The 20,341-nt window shown below is 46.1% G+C and overlaps 1 pseudogene across 1 annotated transcript; it reads right to left on the bottom strand.

Moving 5' to 3' along the window:
- Positions 1-1,208: 1,208 nt before the first annotated feature.
- On the bottom strand, positions 1,209-19,890 carry LOC148019017 (pentatricopeptide repeat-containing protein At3g12770 pseudogene; annotated as a pseudogene). Its single transcript, XR_015695061.1, has 4 exons — positions 16,657-19,890; positions 16,475-16,537; positions 2,015-2,471; positions 1,209-1,911 (listed from the first exon to the last, which is right to left on the bottom strand). The product of XR_015695061.1 is annotated as a pentatricopeptide repeat-containing protein At3g12770 pseudogene (transcript).
- Positions 19,891-20,341: the final 451 nt, after the last annotated feature.

Here is a 20,341-nt window from a genome sequence, read left to right as displayed (position 1 = left end):
AACACAAATAAAATACGTTTGTTCCCCAAAAGTGCTTACAAATAGTTGCAAAAACTAGACACGTAATCATGATCCATCAAATTATATAATTCTTGCTACATTTCTAATCTCTCTTTTAATCGTTGTTTTCGTTCCTCAAAAATAGAGCTTAATAGGATTGGAAAATCTAATGAGATCAAGGTGTGATATAGTTAGTGTAAGACAAGGGACTGTAAATCCTTCATCCCCCAATTCAAGTCTAGATGTCCCCTAATCTAAGTTTTCCCCCATTTTACTAGGTTTGGCTCTTCTTGTCATTGATTCAAATACAAAATGAGATGCTCCAAAGATTCATTATGGCCTCAAAAAAGTTATTTGGTTCACGCCCACTCTCTCAATTTTTAGATCATTGGCCAACAACTATTGAAAAACACTTAGAAAGACTACAAACTAGTATGACTTTGACATGATGTCTGCATCTGGACTAGAGTCTATGAATGCAAGTTCAAATGAGGCCAACAACTATTGAAAGACACTTAAAGAACTACAAACTAGTATGACTTTGACATGATGTCCGCATCTGGACTAGAGTCTATGAATGCAAGTTCAAAAGAGGCCCTGAGGCATTGTTTTGTCTTTTGCAAGCATGTCAAAACATTTCAAAAGCCTGGAGTTGCTTGGTTAAGAGGCAAGAGTGGAATCAAAATTATTATCATATGCTCATTTCATTGGAGACTTTCACTTGTGTTGCTGATGAAATAAGTTAGTTTTTATTACACCTTATTTGGTCTATCAGATTCTTTGGCTTTCACTTAGAGGAATGAAGAATCACACTAATGTCATGAATGATAGAGCATCCAATCTACCAAAGCCCAGAAGCCTGAATATTCAAAAGCAGCCTTAAGTTAGCTTATGTTGGCTAATTTGATATCAGGCCTCTCCATCCAATTTGTGAATATTTCTCATTTGATCTTTAATATAGCAAGACTTGCCACACAAAATGAATGTGCAATGTCTTGCCTTTGTCTCTCAGTCAGTGAATGTGCCATTATCTCCCAAGTAAAAAAACAAAAGTTCATGCCAATTTGAACAACATAAACAAAGCAAAAGCATCCTACCTATGGAAAGTTCATTGAAGTCAATGTTTTAACATCATCTAAAACTGCCTGTTGTGTTGAATCTGACTCAAATGATGAAATAGTGGTATTATCAAAGGGTAGTTAAGTCAGAGACCTTAGTTGACACATTTGTCCTTGTTGCCTCATTTAACATGACCAAAAAAATAATTGGAGGACTTCATAATCATCAGTAAGTTAACACCTTGGTAACTTAAAGTTTTTCTCTTCCAAGAAAAGAGAATCCTATTAATAGCACCTCAGAAAAAATCTGAGGTAATTTACAAAGTACAAAGGAGGCCCTGTAAGGGACTACCAAATGCATCATAAATACACTGGGTTGTGTGAACAACCAATCTGGTGGGCTGCCCCATGTCTCCATAAAGGCATCTCTCCTCCTCATCCATTCAATTTCCTTGCCAAGTGTATGAATATGCTCCATCCACCTCCACCTACACCTACTCTAGAGAGTCTCTACACTAGATACATCCTGAATATTAATGGCATGGCTATGCCTCGTGATCCAAATCAACCAAGCAATAATGCTACTAGCAATGAGCTCCCATCTGCGACAATTTTCCTTAGTCCACTGCGCTTGAGAATAATCCAGTGTGGGAATCCCACTCGATGCTGACCAACAATGAGAAGTGAATGGCTCCCCTGAAAATCCCCACATCCATAGTATGGGCCTTTGTTCTTGACCCAAGCTACTGCCCCCCAAGTCGTCCAATAGTCTCAGCTGTGCCTTAAAAGCATATGACAATTGATCTAACCTGGTAGATGAGCTTGTCATGAGCTAAAAGCACCACCTCCTTTCCTTTATGCATTATGAGCCCAGACACAAGTAAGAGAATGTCATACAGTGTAAAGATAATTAAATGCTACTGAAAAGCAGTGAATATGTTGATTGAAATACGCACTTTCTTTAACATTCCTCCATATGTATATAACCTTTGCCACATCACCAAAAAGATGGTATTGATGATCTTTCACCTGCAGTAAAAGTATCAGCCCTGTAACAAACAGATACCCCCCATCAACTGTGCCTGATCAAACCCATCATGATCCTTTATGGATACTTTTCATGCACAAAAAGGCAGTCACCTACTACAGAGCATATAAACGTGACACCAGAAAATATCTCCCACTGCTCTTCCTGCAGATTCTATGGAGAAATGTGTGAATCAGATAGTCCATAGTGGTTTTCTTTCGTAGTTAAAAGAGGCTGATGCATAGAAAGGAGATAGAAAGTCTACAGATGTGAAGTATTCATTCCAATATTGTGAATGTATACCTTTAAACTTCATTTTCTTCAGCACATTTGTCTTCAGAGCTACTAGCATTTGCAACTGGAACTCCTGAGACGGTTGTCATGACCTGCAGGTTCCAAAACACATGCATGTAAATCAGCTATTCCTGAGTAGATTGACCTCTTTGAATATAAAACTACATAAATGCTAGACTAGATGTGCGAGATAAATCAGCTATTCCTGAGTAGATTGACCTTTTCGAATATAAAACTACATAAATGCTAGACTAGATGTGCGAGGTAACCATTTTAACAAACTGAATACAGACTGAGCAGCAGTGATACTTTCATGCTTGTGTTCTGCTTTCCAGTGTAAGGCTTGTAGCACTTAGAACTGAAATTCCTAAGGTGTTTGCGTGACTAGTAAAAGATTTTCAAAAGACTCAGGTGATATCTGCAAGATAAAACAGAACTAAATATACCTGAGAATGAGCTTCAAATTCTGAGTTTGCACAGCAGAAGAGTTATACTTAAGAGACTCTGGCTCTCCTGCCCGTCGCATCACGAACACTGCCCCCGTGTCACGCATCAGCTGCCATCGTGCCCACCCAGTGCCTCCGTCGCGCTCACCCTGAGTCCCCTCCCCGGGCCTTCCTCAGCATTCGCCCCCTCCTCCCGCCACCCAGCCGTCCCTCTCCCTCTGCCCTGCGCTGCCTCACAGCAGGCGTGCTGCGCCCACCCCTCCCCCGCCAGCTCTCGTCAGATCCCCCCTCTTCCGCCAGCGTCTCCTCTGTCCCCCCCTCCATCGCGCTCACCCAAAGCTCCCCCCCGCCTTCCTCGGCATTCGCCCCCTCCTCCCGCCACCCAATCGTCCCTCTCCCTCCGCCCTGCGCTGCTTCACAGCAGGCACGCTGCACCCACCCCTCTCCCGCCAGCTCTCATCAACTCCCCCCTCTTCCACCAGCACCCCCTCTGTTTCCCCCCCCCCCCCCCCCCGCGCTGCACGACCCCCCCTCCCCCATCAAATCCTTCTCCCGTTTCCCACCCCCCCCCCCCCTCCCGCCTCCCCCTGCAGTGCTGTGCACCCCTGCAGTGCTGTGCACCCCCTCTACTCTGACACGCTGCACGACCCCCCCTCCCCCATCAAATCCTTCTCCTCCCGTTTCCCCCCCCCCTTCCCCCGTTTGGCTAGCCACCATGACTTATTGCACGGCCCGAAGAGTGTAATCGCCCCCCCACCATCGACCCCCCCCACCCCACCATACCGTTGCTCCCTCCATTTGTAGCAACACCTTCCCCCTTTTGGCAGCACAATAGCGGGATGGATAGGTCCTCAATAGGGTCGCGCAATGGAAACTCCTGGTCACATGCCGATGCATTCTGCGAGTGCCCCTCAATCAAACACCTTGCGCATTGTCCTCTCTGAGGAACAACTCTTGGCCGTCTGTGCCACAAAGCTGGAGCTTAAAGAAACAATGATTTTCGGTCAAGTAATAGGACACTCTCCATCCAGGGCCCAGCTTCAAGATTGGCTAAACTCTACGCTGCGCATTAGCACAGCGCCAATCGTGGAGGCAATCCTCATGGGCTAAGGGATCTTCATGGTTCGTCTCACCTCTGTGGACGCAACTCGTGAGTTAATGGAGAGCTCATCCTATGCCTCCATGAAGGGGGTCATTCGCATGGTTCCCTGGTACAGCGGCTTCACAGTGGAATCATTTGAGCTCCACAACAGATTTCTCACACACCCAATCACTTTACTTTTCCCCGGACTAGCGGTAGAGTACCGCCAGTCAGTGCAGGACTTTTGACGGTTCTTCAGCACAGTTCTTCCTACCTCCTTCACGGATGCAATGACAGCTGCACGAGTCCCCAAGGTACGAGTGGCTGTGAAAGACACAAAGAGTATACCCAAGTTCTTGGAGATTGAGGCAGGAGGTCACTCCTTTAGGAAGAAGGTCACTGTGACCAGGCAACCAGGGCAGTGCCTGCGCTGCGATGACTTTGGGCATCAGTAGCAAACTGTACATGCTTCAGAGCCAAGCCAGCTCCGCCGACAGACTCGCAGGAGGACGCTGATGGCTTCACACAAGTCTAGAGACAACAGAGAGGGAGACAGCAAGGGGGGACTACAGCTAGCTCCTCAAACGCAGCCTTGACAGCAAGGAGCAGAAGGGCGCGCGACGCCCCCTCGGCAGAGCACTCCGCAGCCCTCCCCTTGCCCACCCCACCCGGTAGGACCACAGCCCCCCACATCCACCACCCGCGCCATAGGCTACCCCACTTCAGATCCCACAGTCCCCACACCCACCCCTCCCCCCCACTGACCTAGGCCCACAGCCCCCCCCCCCCTATCAGGGCCACCAATCCCCCCCTCCCCCCCCCCCAACACCCGCCACGCACCTTTCATGAAACCAGCCTTCCTCCTCGGATAGGGTGGTAAATCCCTGATTACAACTTAATTACATCAGCAAACAATAAATGCAAATCTGAAAATAAAAATTAACCTACTGATCTTGGACAATGCACACCCAATTGGCCCCAAAATTGGTGCCCCTTTCGGTATTTCTTTAGCTTTATTGAAAAAGACTTACAACGGGATTCTCCCAATCCCTTTCGGTATTTCAACTCCCCTTGCTGTCCAAAGTGACCACCAAGTCTTTAATCTATTTTGCCCCTTGATTCAATAGCATGTAGATTAACCTACACCTGAATTCAGCTGAAATCAGTCAAGTGCAGCTACTGCCCTACCACAACAGCATGTAGATGCAATGAATTGAAGAAAATCAATCATTTACTACTGATGTCCTGCCTCAACAGCCTGTAGATGCTGTCTCCTGCTGTTGATTGGTCTTCTTTTGCCCCTGGCTGCCTCAGAAGGTCCTCAAGTGGCTGCAAATCACACCAACAACCTCCCCTCCCTCTCTCTTGCAGGCTGAATTTATAGAAATGCCTCTCTCCTACCTCTAAAGACGTTTTTCAGTCTTACATGGGCATTTTTCACAAGTGATAACCTTCCCAAATGGTTTTTTCAACATTTTTCATAATTAAATATTAATTTTCAGCCTTAAAATACTGAAAATTAATCTAATAATTATTTCGATGCCCTGAAAAATAATCTGACTGGCCAATAATTAAATTGGCTAGGCAACTTCTATTCCCAAGTGTCTCTGCGTCATCTTTGACTATCAGATTGGCGTTAGGTGCCATTAAACGCCACTTCTCTAGTGTCACCAACTGATACTTTTGGCCAAATGGATAACCTAGGCCAATAACTGCCACCAGATACCACGAAGTACCTGTACGGCACAACTTATAGCAACTTTTAACTTTGACATCCCATGATTTCTTTGGGTCCCGGGCTCGTAAATTTACTTTAACCCCAATTGCACCTCACATGTGCAACATTTACTTAATCATATGATTAAAAATTAATCCACATGTTAAGTGAGGTTTCAAAAATACATGTCCTCATGATAACCCTCCCCCTTGAAATCCTTGCAATCGTCCTTGATTGCACTGCCAAATGCATCAAAAGCAAAGTACTACATTGAAATTTCCATAAGACATCATAGTCAACACAACAATGCGCACTACTGTTCAACCATTCCATATATCCAACATATGCTAAAAATTACCAACCAACATAACATAACATAAGACTCACAAAGAATCTCAAAAACATTGCCTAATTATCATGTGATATGTCCATTTCTCATGAGCTCAACTCATATGGCAAAACCAAACCATAGCATAGCATAACCAAGCATAAACCATGGCTAAAACATCAAGGGCATTATAACATATGCTGTTGTCCATGGAACTAGATGTAAAACATTGAAAACTGAGCATAATCTGATCATAAACTGATCACTTGCTGATCTGAAAACTCATCACAAATTGCTCCAAATGTGACCCCCAAACTGATTCATTGCAAAAACTGACCAGCAATCAATGCAAAAGCTGGTACACAACTGATCCAAAAAGTGGCCATAAACAGCTCTTAAGCTGATCAAAAACTAAGCTGAATACCATTGAATATTAATAATCATACGCTGAAAACCAACATTTGATAATCAGCCCTTGATGATCATTAATTGATGCTACACCAAGCATAACCAATTCCCTGCCAAGCATAACTGATTACACCTCGAGCATAACAGATGCAAATGTACAATTTCAGAGCTGCAGTGAAAACCATACCGATCTACATACCAAACACAGTGACTAGTACACTGAATAGTGATCTCCTGGCAAACATATTGTTCAGCTACAGTACCCTGAATGTATGTTGAATACATCCGAGATCCACTACATACGAGAGTTGTCCATAACTGGAGGAGTAAAAGTGCTACCTTCCCCTTGAGCATCAGGCATAACGGAGCCCAAACTAAAGTCGGTTCTAACTGAAAGGCATCTAGGTAAAGCAACAACAACTGAGGATGGTCTGCCAAGTCATCCTCTTCTATCCATTTGGTATCCATTGGTGAATAATTCTAAAATTTCACCTAGTATCTCCTGGAAACTTTACCTTTGACCTTTCTTTCCTTATGTACCAAAATCTGCTCAGGTAACAAAATCTCATCTAGCTCCTTAACCTCAAGCTGAATTTCAGCAAACATATTCTCTGGCACATGACCATGAAGAGGCCTCAACAAACTAACATGAAAGGCATTATGTGTCCGCCAATGTGGAGGTAATTTCAGCCGATATGCCACATCGCTGATCTTCTCTAAAGCTTGGAAGGGCCCATAGTATCTCATACTCAACTTCGGATACAATCTTTCTCTTCCTTTCATCTTTTACAGCCTTGCCTTTTCAAAATGCAACAATACATAATCCCCCTCTACAAACTGCAAAGCACGTCTATGTCGATCAGCTACCCTCTTTTGCTTTTCTTGCAATCTCTGAAGTGTATATTTTATCTTTGCATAGACTACATCCAAGTTTTCCACATAACGATCAGCCTCAAAGATCTTATCCTTAGTTTGCAAAATAGGTGGTACCTTCTTGCCACCCTCAACCACCTCAAATGGAGCTTTGCCCATAGAACTATGCACTGTGTTGTTGTAAGCAAACTCAACCAAGGGCAAATACTGCTCCCACTGTGTCTTGTGGTCTAAAACATAGCACCTTAAAAGATCTAATACTGTGGAATTTGCTTCCTCAGACTGACCATCTGTCTGCGGATGGAAGGATGATGAGAATTTCAGCATGGTACCCATATTCTCAAACAAGCCCTTCCAAAATAAACTAGTCATCCGGGGGTCTCGATCACTAATAATCGACTCTGGCATACCATGATATTTAAAGATGTGCTGCAAAAACAATCATGCCATATGATCAACCTTTATTTTCTTCCTCGCGGGAATGAAATGGGCTTGTTTGCTAAACCTACAAATGATAGTTAATATCCCATCATTCCCTGTAGGTGTCTTAGGAAGCTCAAAAATAAAGTCCATTGCAATGCTCTGCCAAGGCCGATCTAGAATAGGCAAGGGCTGCAATAAACCCGACAACTTTAGGCCTTAACTGCTTTGTGACACATAGTCGTCCATGCATTATCAAAAATCCATCTCTTACACAAAGTGTCCATGCCTTTGGCCATTGTAAAGCTGATCATAAACATTAGCAAAGTTTGAATTAGCAACATATTGCTCTTGCATGGCATCCAACTCAGTGTGATAAACCATATTGACAGTCCACAACTAAGGTTTATGTGACAGTGCATCACTTTTCCCACTCTTTCTCTGCGATGTGTTCCCCTTTCCAGCCCTGTTTTTCAAATCTGCCCCGATTTTCAACTTTATTTTCAGATTTATTTTTTTTCTCAACCTTTGCCTCTTTGACATGTGACTTGGCATCATCATCATGGAATCTTGCATCCTTCCACGCAGCAATGTGTCGGCTGTAGTGCTGAGACATGTTGGAAACAATGGACTTAATGCAAAAATCCTTGATTCCTTTGGCAAACCACAAATATACTTCTCCACCTGCTCATGGAGGGGTACTGTGCAATAAGAAGTAACTGACAATAATGTATCCCAAAACTTCTTATTATACTGATCCAAGTTCTTGCAATCTTTGGAATTCAACTGATTCCAAGCTATCATAATGTCTACTTCAAAGGTACTTGTCAACCAATTTGAAGCAACATTTGCTTGAACTAGACCCAAGTGGTAGGTGACTTCCCTTGAATAAGGAGTGTAGACCACCACTGCAATGCATTTCTTGTCAAAAATATGATTGCCTTGAGTGTCTTATATGCCTTTGTGAAGTTGCCTCCAAAATAGGCTGCATTAAACTATTGAATAAAAACAAGTGCTTTCAGCCTATCTTGTGTACCACTGAAAGGCTCAAACTTCATACTTTTGCCACCTTCATCATAGTCCTTTGACGGACCTATGGGAGTCAAGTTATCATAAATGGGCTGCTGCAAAAAGGATGCATTGGCTGTATTTGCATGAAAACCAGCATTATCTGAAGCACCTATATGACCAGCACCAGATCCTTATGCTCCAACAGTCCCTGGGGATGCCGATACATATCCATATGGCCCGTTTTGTGCCCCAAGCATCATACTTATGCTGCCATACATAGGATTAGGCATTCCACTTGCATTACCCGGATACATTGGGTGTTGTGAGCCATACATTGGCAGTTGCATACGATAGGCCCTAGGGATTTGTGCCATACATTCCCGTATGCGGTGCTTGTCCAACCATAGCATGAAAAATGGCACCACCACCAAAGTACCCTTGTTGTCCCATGCTTGCATGTGCATAATTGCCTTGCTGTCCATGTTTCCGTGTATTGGCACTACCAAGTTAGCCATGCATTTGCACTTGTTGCCCCACGGATACCAACAATTTGAGCTCATCAGGCATTTTGGGCTCTTCTAAAGAAGGCTTAGGCATTTCCTTCAGTTCTTGTTGCTGTCCCGAAGCTGTAGAAGGTGTCTTCTTCTCTTTGCCTTTGCTGTCCTTCTTTGGGACATTCAAGAATCAAGTAAACTTGGGATCCTTTGCCAAATCAGTAAAAAGATTTGCTACTGTACGATTCAATCCTTGAAGCTATCATCAAATTCTTCAGCCCCTTGCTGGTCATCAGCCTCTTAAATCATTGAAGTGTCAACATTTGGGTCATTTCCCACATTTTCAGCATGTTGTCCATGTTGAGAACCATACCCAACATCAGTCATTGCATTTTCCCCTTCACCATGTGATTGACCAAGGAGTAATGCATCCTCTCCACTTGATCCCATATCACCATGTGAAGACATGCTTGCTGTAATTCACTGCTAAGAACAATTTCAGCAATAATGCAATAGTCCCAAGTTGCAATCAAGTACCACGGGCCCACCAATTCAAAGGATTTGATGGTATCCCGGCAATGGAACCATGAAACCAGCCTTCCTCCTCGGATAGGGTGGTAAATCCCTAATTACAACTTAATTACAGCAGCAAACAATAAATGCAAATCTGAAAATACAAATTTACCTATTGATCTTGGACAATGCACACCCGATTGGCCCCAAAATTGGCGCCCCTTTCGGTATTTCTTTAGCTTTATTGAAGAAAAAGTTGACTTACAATGGGATTCTCCCAATCCCTTTCGGTATTTCAACTCCCCTTGCTATCCAAAGTGACCAGCAAGTCTTCAATCTATTTTGCCCCTTGATTTCGGCACTCAATTGGCCTTCACCCACTTCATAGACGATGGAAATGCCCCAAATTCAATGGCTAGCTAGTCCTCCACCTGAATTCAGCTGAAATTCACCTTCAGCATTGTTGAATCTAAGTCTTGGAGCTTCCAAATTTTAGCACACTTCCCAAGGCTGCTACTAAACCCTAATTTCTGTTGTAAATTAAGGTTTATAGCAGAGAAATTTGCAATTTCTCAGCCTCCAAGGGTCCAAATGCTAAGATCTTTGAAGCAAGGCTGTGAAATGGCTAGGAGATGAGAGGGAAAGCTGTAGAGAGAGAAAATTTAGAGTTTTGTTGCAAAGAATGGCTGAAAATCAGTCAAGTGCAGCTGCTGCCCTACCACAACAACATGTAGATGCAAAGAACTGAAGAAAATCAATCATTTACTACTGCTTGCCTACCTCAACAGCCTATAGATGCTATCTCCTGTTGTTGATTGGTCTTCTTTTGCCCTGGCTGCCTCAAAAGGTCCTCCAATGGCTACAAATCACCCCAGCAACCTCCTCTCTCTCTCTCTTGCAGGCTGAATTTATAGAAATGCCTCTCTCCTGCCTCTAAAGATGTTTTTCAGTTGTGTATGGGCATTTTTCACCAGTGGTAGCCTTCCCAAATGGTTTTTTCAGCATTTTAATATTAATTTTCAGCCTTAAAATATTGAAAATTAATCTAACAATTATTTCGGTGCCCTGAAAAATAATCTAACTGGCCAATAATCAAATTGGCTAGGCAACTTTCATTCCCGAGTATCTCTGCGCCATCTTTGACCATCAAATTGGTATTATGTATCATTAAACGCCACTTCTCTAGTATCACCAACTAACACTTATGGCCAAATGGATGACCTAGGCCAACAACTGGCACCAGATACCACCAAGTATCTGTGCGGCATAACTTATAGCAGCTTTTTTCTTTAGCATCCCATGATTTCTTCGGGTCCGAGACTCGTAAATTTACTTTAAACCCAATTGCACCTCACATGTGCAACATTTACTTAATCATGTGATTAAAAATTAATCCACATGTTAAGTGAGGTTTCAAAACTACATGTCCTCATGACATCCAACCACCCCACCATCCCTCGGTCTTCTTTTCCCTCACCACCTCCCTTGCTGAGTATCTCCCCTCCCTCGATCCGCCCCCGGTTCAAGTGATCTCCCCTAAACCCACCCCCCCTCCTCCCACAGAAGGTGATGAGCCACTCACACCTACATCCTCCTCGCACCAACAATTCTCCCCCTCCCACACAACCACCAGCTCATCTGCCCCTGCCGCCAGTCACACTTTCCCGAGACAGACATAGCTATTGCCACAGGAGTTCTTCCACAGTGGCCTATAGTCCTACCTGAGAGTTGCGGAGCGCGGAGAGTTCCCACTACCTCTAGAGGTGGGGATCTTCGTGGTTCGTAAGTCAAGGAGGGGCAAGGTCCATCTACTAGCACCACCAGATGGACCAAACTACCCTTTCTTCTTTCAGTCCTCTCACTCAGGGGATTGAACAACGACACAGATAGAGAAGTTAAAAGAGTCAGGTGGAGAACCACATCTCCCAGTGGATAGCAGAAGAAGGACTAGCACTTTTTGCACAGCAATGGCCTAGCTACATGATGGATATTAACTGGTGGGCTGGTGCCAAGGTCCCACACTTGAGCATTATCTTTCGAGCCCCTCCACAGTGAAGAGCTCCGCAAGATGTGATCGAGTGGCCCCTGGCACAGGCGGCCTGTTTCTACCAATGTACAGAGTCACGACTCTCAACATGACTAATAGATACATTGATAGTACCACCTGGAGCATCTATCACCCCTATGGTCCGACTGAGAGCCACCATGGGGGATTGGAGTTCACCGTCCAGACCTGCGGCGGCAAAGTGTACTTGCATGTCCCATAGTTTCTCTTCCTCGTCAATAGCCTCCACACTGAACAGATGCCTGTTCGGTCAATCACAGGTTTCCCCATGAGCTTACACCTTGCATCCTGGAATATGAATAGTCTCTACTACAACGGGGTACGTGGGTCCGGGAAGTTGATTGTTCGGCAGGAGTTGCAACTTGCCCTTGCAGGACGGATCAACATTCTACTTCTACAAGAGCACAAGCTCACACCCACCCAGGCCCAACATGTAGGGAAGGTACTCCCGAGTAGCTAGCGCACTTTCTGGGAGCACGCCATAGGTGCCCACAACAGAAGTGGAGGCATATACATCTCTATCGGCCAAAGTCTCACCGCCTGTATACGAGACCACAGGACAATAATGACAGGAAGGGTTCTATGGATCAAACTGGATATTGGGGACTCATGCCTTGGAGTCCTCAATGTCTATGCCCCTACGGAGGTCAGGGCACGCAACAGGTTCTAGGTGGAGATCGCAAAGGGACTCCTAGAGGTGGACTTTTGGATCATTGGAGGAGACTTCAACAACCTGGAGGCTTTGGAGGACCAATAGGGCAGAGGCAAAAACTACCAGGGCATAGCTGGGGAGGAGCAAGAGGCATGGGAGGTCTTTCTAATGGCAGTAGAAGCACGTGATGCCTAGAGAGACCCTGCCTTCCACAGGAGGGAGAGGTCGTTGGTCTTCTCTTGGGGATACAGGCGGCTAGGTGGAGTCCTGCTGGAGCGGTTGGATAGGTTTTATGTGGGAGAGTGGGGAGGCTCTTGTGAAGGCCAGATTGGGCAGTTGGCGACATGGCGGGTACCATGTTGTCTGACCATTGCCCAGTTCTCTTGACACTTGATCCCCCAGTATCTGACCGAGACACGATCCTATCGGATCCTTGACTCGATCTATAGGAGGGAGGAGGTGATGAGACAGATAGAGCAGATTTGGAACAGGGAGTGGGACATGAGGGACCAGATCGCAAAGGAGGCTGCACAGGTCCTAGCCGAGTCGAGCAAGATTTGCCAAGAGGCAGCCATACAGGCCAGGCAGCACAGTTGGGAGGAGGAGAGAGCACTACGGCGGGACCTTGCAGCCACGCAGAGATTATTATAGGAGGCACCAGGGGATCCCACCCTCCACGCACAAGAGGTGCACGTGCGAGCAGCCATTGCTGGCCTAGAGGACAGACGCTCAGAGTTCTTCTTCCGCACCTCAACAGCGTTCTGGGCGCAAAAGGGAGATATGATGTGCATGGAGTTTTTCCAGGTGCACCAGCCTCGCACCTCAGGAGAGCAGATACGCAGCCTTCGAGATCAATATGGGAGGACTCGTTCTAGCCCAGATAAGGTGATGGAGATTGCCACTGACTACTACAGATGCCTTTTCCAGCAGGAGACAGCCTCAGCTAGAGGGCAGTGATGTAGACAGCAGGTTTGGAATCACATCTCATCCCTCGTCACAGAGATGGGACGCTCCCTTCTAGCCCCCTTCATAGAGAAGGAAATAGAGGAGGCTTTCCATACACAGGACGGGCAAAAATGCCCGAGAGAGGATGCCCCCTCTAAGGCTTTCTTCACCACCTACTGGGAGGTGGTGAAGGATCCCCTATTGATAGCCTTCCAAGAGATTTTCACTTCAGGACAGATGCCAGGGAGTCTCTCGACAGGTCTTATCACTCTTCTCCCCAAAGGGGGAGACCGGTTGGAGCTCTCCCAGTGGAGACCGATCACCTTATTGTCAGTGGCCTATAAGGCACTGGCAAAGATGATTGGTTGGCAATTATGCCTTGTGCTCCCAGATATCATCCATGACACACAGGCAGGCTTTGTCCAAGATAGGAGCATCATAGATAATGTATTCACCTTCTTTGAGGCGACAAAGTGGGCACAACAAGTGGTCAGAGACTGGTCGTACTACTCTTGGATTTCGAGAAAGCTTATGACAGGGTGGATTGGGATTTCCTGAAGGACACCATGGTGAGGTTGGGTTTCCCCCAGGCTTGGATTCGTCGAGTCTCCACACTTTATAGATCGGCCACCAGCAGGGTTCTCATAGGTGGTAGGCGAGGGGTAGAGTTTCGACTAGAGAGATCGGTCCGGCAGGGCTGCCTCTTGGAACCATACCTGTTCCTACTCTTTACAGAGGCGATGTCTCATTTCCTCAGGTCACACGTAAGTGGATTACGCGGTCTCCGACTTCCCATGAGAAAGGAGGGTATGCAAATGATATAGCACTCTACATAGAGGACAATGAGTTGATGCTAGAGAGAGTGAGGTTGGCTCTTGAGATGTTTTGTTCTGCAGCGGTAGTGAAAATCAATTGGCGAAAGTCCGTTGGTTTCCTCAAACCCTGACTCTAGCACGAAGTGGGGCATCCACCTAGGATTTAGATGGGTGAGCAGAGGGCAGACTGTCCGTTACCTAGGGTTCCAAGTGGGACTCGACATCACTCTTGCCCAACAATTTCTTCCAGTCCTCAATTCTATTCAGAGAAAGCTGACCTACTGGAGTACGGCTCGCTTCTCACTAGCAGGCCAAGACCTGGTGGTTAACCAAGTCCTAGCAACGGCCTGCTACATCGCCTCGTATTGGTGCTTCTGGTCCTGCATAGTGTAGCTTCGCCACCTAGTGCGGAATTCCTTTGGTCTGGGTCAGACAGCTCCAGGGATTCTAGGGCCAAGGTGACTTGGGCAACCATCATACGGCATCAGTCAGAGGGAGGCCTAGGGATCATACACCCAGGGTATCAAAATATGGCCCTCTTGGACAAGCTAGTTGTCCGCGGCCTCATCCCAGGAGAGCAAACATGGAAGGTCCTACTGCAGAAGGGTCTTCAGAACTGTAGACCGAGGCTTGGCGGTGAGTGGAGGCCGTCCCTAAGATGGATCTTCACGTCAGTCCAAATCACCCCACCCAGATCACCTTTCCTGCGCAGTTTGCTCCACGTGTGGCAAGGCCTCCATAAGGCTCTAATCCAAAGCCCCCCAGGCTGCCAAGAGAAGATAGATCATCAACTGATAATCTGAAATCCCCAGGTCAAAGATCAAAAAGGGGCACAAATTGGCGAGTGCCCCCACATCCAATGGGTTGGCTGGGAGGCCAATTTGACTCATACCATCAGGACATGGCAGGAGGTGTACAGGATGGTGTACGAGGAGGTGCTGCAGCAAGTATCTAGCTGCTAAAGAGAAGTGGAGCTGAGAAGGAAGATAAACGCAGCAATACCTCAAGAGTGGCTTGCTCCCCTGAGACGAGAGTCGATAGAGCCCGGGGAGGTATGGGCCGCTAGGTTTTTACCAACAAGCATCCCCCTACAGGTGGAAAGTAGAGTGGGCGGTGCTCCACCTGGAACCCTCTTCACTGTACAGGAGGGGGGGCATCTGACCCCTAACAGAGGGCAACAGGATGAGAAGATAGTTGTCCTTTCATGGAGGATTCGGGTGATTGGCCTTCAAGGGACATGGCGGCTGGACCCTTTTGTCTTCTGGCAAGAGCTCAGGAAGTGGCACCTCTGGATCTCGGAGGGCAGGCCACTTGATGAGCTGGAGTGGAACCCGAGAGAGTGGATATTTCTGGCCACAGCGGTCACCAAGAAGCCACCGAGGTTCCTGGAGTACACAGCCAGGATTGGCAAACACGTACTGATGTAGGAGGATATGGATTGGGCATCATCTCGTAGCAAGCACTGGGCGGAGCACGACATCACGGAGCCTTTCCGACGGACCTTCTGGCACCGCCTTTGGGATAGTTGGAAGCCGAGGAGGGTATCGTATTTCTTTTGGCTGGTCGCAGATGGAGGCTTAGCGGTGGGAAGTTGGCTTGTCCAGATGCAGGTGAGGGAGGTTGTATGCGCTGTACATAGCAGCCTCTGGAAACACCAAAGCATTGCCTTTGGTCATGTGAGGCGGCGTAGCTCGTGTAGTGAGGTGCATGCCGCATCCTTCATCATATAGCACCCAACCTTGGATGCATCTCATGGGGAGTTTTCTGCTGGTAGGCAGTCAACCAGGGCCGCCACCTTCTGTATGAGGCCAAGATGCAGGACATGATATTCATTATCGAGGCAGGGTCGTGCGCAGTGGTCGGTTTGGAGGCTCTATCCATCCGCCAGATTCTGGAGCCCACAGCAAACCGCTCTGAGATATAGGCATAGGGAGTCTTACTGGTTGGCATATCTGGAAGACGCGGTGTCAGGAGGCTTTCGGTGGAGAGAGACTTTCATCATCCACTCCCTCCGCGGTTGATGGGACCAGGTGCAAGGCGAATCCAGGGCTTGTCAGGAGCTCCGATGTCATTTCATGCGCACTTAGGGTGGCCAGGACCTGTTTTTCGTGATGCAGGCAAGCAGCCCCAAATGGCGATACACCCCCCCTCCGTGGCTTCTTGCCCCCATCTCCCCCAGACCGCCTTGAGAGACTGGTATATATGATGTAATTGTGATTTTCATCAGCTCCAGCTACTCTGTTGAGCATGAGCACTCCGTTGTAATCAGTTTTTCTGAGTAATATAATCAGCCACATTTTACTTGTGAAAAAAAGAACTAAATATACCTAACCAAAGAATGAAACCACTGCTGCATGCATTTGCAGAGCCCATTCACTTCCAAAGTCAGCCTGCCAAAATGAAAGCATTCAGAAAAACAGTATTAAGAGTACCAACATGTAGCTAAACCCTATAACTAAAAGCTGCTAGATTACAAAACAACTATCACAAACAGAAAAGAAGGCCATACCTTTATGTCTCGCAGAATCCACTCCATACTTAATCCATATGGTAAGGAGAGCTGCAGTCCCCCACGCAATTAACAACAAAGCCAGGGTCACACAAGGACTAGCACTGCTAAGACAGCACGCCCCAGTTCCATAAAAGTGTCTCAAGTGTTTGCTTATCTTAGATGACTTCCAAAGGTTCTTTCTCAACATTCAAGAAAGCATCTTCTGTTGTCACCAGTAATCTGCACAAGAACACACTCCCTCCTTGAAAGAATGGAAACCAGTTGCATCTCGAACAAGAATTTCCCGATGAGTAAGTTTGGAAATAAACTTGATAGCATAGTGGCAGTCATCACAAACTCGAAGGTTTTTGGTGACTCTCATAGCAGTTCCATTTGGCGTTTTCATGAGTCCATATGCTATGGCAAGTTTCTCGCTATGAACTGATAAAATGTGTTCTTTAATGTCTTCCTCTAGGTCATGTAAGACAGACTTTGTATCTGCCACATAGCCTGCTTGCTTCATCCGTCCTGTCAACATATCTAGCTCTGCTCCAATTTCTTCCATTTGAACATGGGACTTATCATTCGTATTCAACTCATGTATGTTGCCCCCAACCTCAATCAAACTAGAGCCTGGCTGCTTTCTCAAACCCTTTTGCTGGAACATTTTTCTCATATATATTGCATGACCCCACATCTCAGCAGCAGCATATATGTTTGACAACACAGAATGAGCAGTAATGTTTCCTGGTTCTAGCTCAAATATGTGATCTGCTACACGCTGTACACGCTCAGCATCAGAGTGCATTCTGCAGCCATTAAGTAGTGCAATCCAGTGCATAACAGTTGGCTGTAAAGGCATACTACTCAGTAAATCCTCGGCCTCCTCCAGCCTACCCAACCGTCCATAGAGATCAATGATGCAGTTGTAATGATCAACATCTGGTGTGATCTGATAGAAAGTTCTCATCCAAAGGAACATCTCACAACTCTCATCTTCCAGTCCAGCTCGACTACAGGCACATAGGATGCTCACAAACGTGGCTGCATTTGGTGGCACTCCTTGAGATTGCATGCATTCAAACAGCTCTAAAGCTTCCTTACCTAGCCGATAATTACCATAAGCTGCTATCATGGTAGACCACGTGATTACATCTCTATCTTGCATCTTATCAAAGATCAACAGTGCATCCTGCAAAACCCCACATCTACTATACATCTGGATAAGAGCATTTCCTGCAACAATCTCTAGCTCCAGTCCACAGGACACTATCTGTGCATGCACCTGTCGCCCCTCAGATAGTGCATAGTGGCCAGCACAGGCGTCAAGGACAGTGGCTAAAGTCACCTCATCTGGTGCAAAGCTCTGCAATTGCATCTCTTGAAACAGCTGAAGGGAGGCTTTGTAATGCCCATGTTGGACGTATATTGCTATGATTGTATTCCACGATACAATGTTATGCTCAGGCATGTTTTCAAATATCTTTTGTGCATCATCCACATTGCTACACTGTGCAATCAGTGCGTTCCAAGAAACAACATCTCGCTCTGGCATTTTGATAAAGACACGCTTTGCATCTTTGAAACTGCTGCACTTTCCATACATGTTGATAAGAGCAGTCCCTAAAACAATATGCATCTCTAAGTCTTGCTCTACAATACAGGAATGAATCTGCTTGCCTTGTTCAAAGGCTCCAAGGTTGTGCAAGCAGCAAGCACACTATCCACTTCCATCTGTCTAAAATAACTGATGGCTGCTTTGCTGTGCCCATTGTTTACAGAAGCTGATATTATTGAAGTCCAAGACACAACGTCATGAACTGGCATCCTGTTGAACATGAAAACTGCATCTTCAAGACTCAAACATCTTCCATACATATCAACTAGAGCATTTCCAACAACCACATCTGACTCAAGCCCAGAAAAAACTATATTTGCACGTATCTTCTTGCCATTTGCCAATGCTCATCCACCAGAACATGCATGTAAAATGCTGACACAGGTGACCTTGTTTGGTGCAATGCCTTCATTCTGCATTTGTCTGTACAGGAGAAGGGCTTGCTCGTTACGTCCACGTTCCACATATGCTGCAATGTGGCTGTCCAGGTCACCAAGCTGCGCTCAGGCAGCCTATCAAAGATCTCTCTTCCATGCTGCAAGTTACTACACTTTCCATACATAGTCAATAAAGAGGTCCCTACAACAACATCAGTACAGAAGTCGCATCCAGCCAAATGGGCATGCAAACGCTTGCCTTCCTGAATGTCATCCCTGTCAACAATTGCTGAGAAGATGGTAACAAACGTTAACTTATTTGGTATCACTCATTCCAGCTGCATCTGTCTGAACAGCTACAGAGCCTCCTTACTCTTCTCATGCTGTGCAAAGGCTGTAATAATTGCAGTCCAAGAGATCACATTTTTCTCTGGCAATTTGTCAAACATTTTCTGAGCTTCTTCGACACTCCCACACTTGCCGTACATGTTTACAAGAGCTGTTCCAACGATGACATCTAGCTCAAATCCAAAGTCCCGAATACAGCTATGGACAAACCGACCCTCAACTAAAGCTCCCTCGTTGCAGCACGCAGAAAGGAGCGTAACCAATGTCGACTTGTGCGGGGTGAGGCCATGGTCCTGCATCTCCCGGAGCAGGAGCAATCCCTGGTGAACACAGCCACAACGCGCATGTGCAGTGATGATGGACGACCACGACAATGAAGGCCACTCATCGACGCGGACAAACAATTTGTAGGCATCTACGAGGGCGTCACACGCGGAGAACATGTGGAGGAGGAGCTCCTGCAGGGCAGCACTATGCTCGTGGCCACTGTCAATAATGAGGGCATGGGTGTGCCTCCCTGCTGGAAGGTCCTTGGAGAGGGCACATTGCTGCAGGAGGGCAGCAAAGGAGGAAGCATCAGGATAGATAGGGCCACCTGTCAATTGTGTGTCTGATAGGCTGACTGATGTGGATCCGAGAGACCTGGCACATGGGGCATGCGGAGGCTTGTGAGACGTCCTAGCAGAGAGGCTTGGGTTCCATAATCCTGTGTCTGCTGGAGGGAATGCGCAGGTTGGGGCTCCTGGGGATGGTGGGCAGTCTCTAAGGAGAGTCATGACCTGATGCTGGCCTGCTACTCCTCGAGAGAACAGGGTGCAATCCACACAGTCTCTTGGATGGTGATGATGATGATACCATCACTACCAGCAATTGACATGGGACATTAGAGTTGCATGGATTAACTCCAAAGGGCTCACTTCAATCAAAGTTTTATGGATAGCATGTTAAAATAAAATAGTAAATATTTAATTAGATAGATTGCTCACATGCAAACAATCAAAGGGTTCACTTTACTCATGCTTTTATGAATAGAATGTTCACATCCATTAACAAAAAGCTTTATGGATGGTTTTATGGATAGCATGTTAACATAAAATAGTAAATCTTCAATTGGATAGAATGCTCACATGCAAACAATCAAAGGGTTTACTTTACTCATAGTTTTATGGATAGAATGTCCACATGCATTAACAAAAAGCTTTATTGGATAGAAGGCTCACATACAAATATTTATGTTGCTGTAGTTTCCTTGCGTCTTTTTCATAATGTGTTTTTAATTGCTTCCCGACAAAGGTAATTTTGATATGACCTGCCTACCTTTGCATCTTGTGGATAAAGCTTCACAAGTTGGCAAATGTTT

Source organism: Lygodium microphyllum, chromosome 20 (assembly GCF_053477565.2).
Source record: "Lygodium microphyllum isolate KBCC chromosome 20, Lygodium_microphyllum_v1.1.10, whole genome shotgun sequence".
In the NCBI taxonomy this organism is placed as follows: Eukaryota; Viridiplantae; Streptophyta; class Polypodiopsida; order Schizaeales; family Lygodiaceae; genus Lygodium; species Lygodium microphyllum.
The sequence above is the reverse complement of the archived record's forward strand: the minus strand, read 5'-3'. Positions and strand labels throughout refer to the sequence as shown.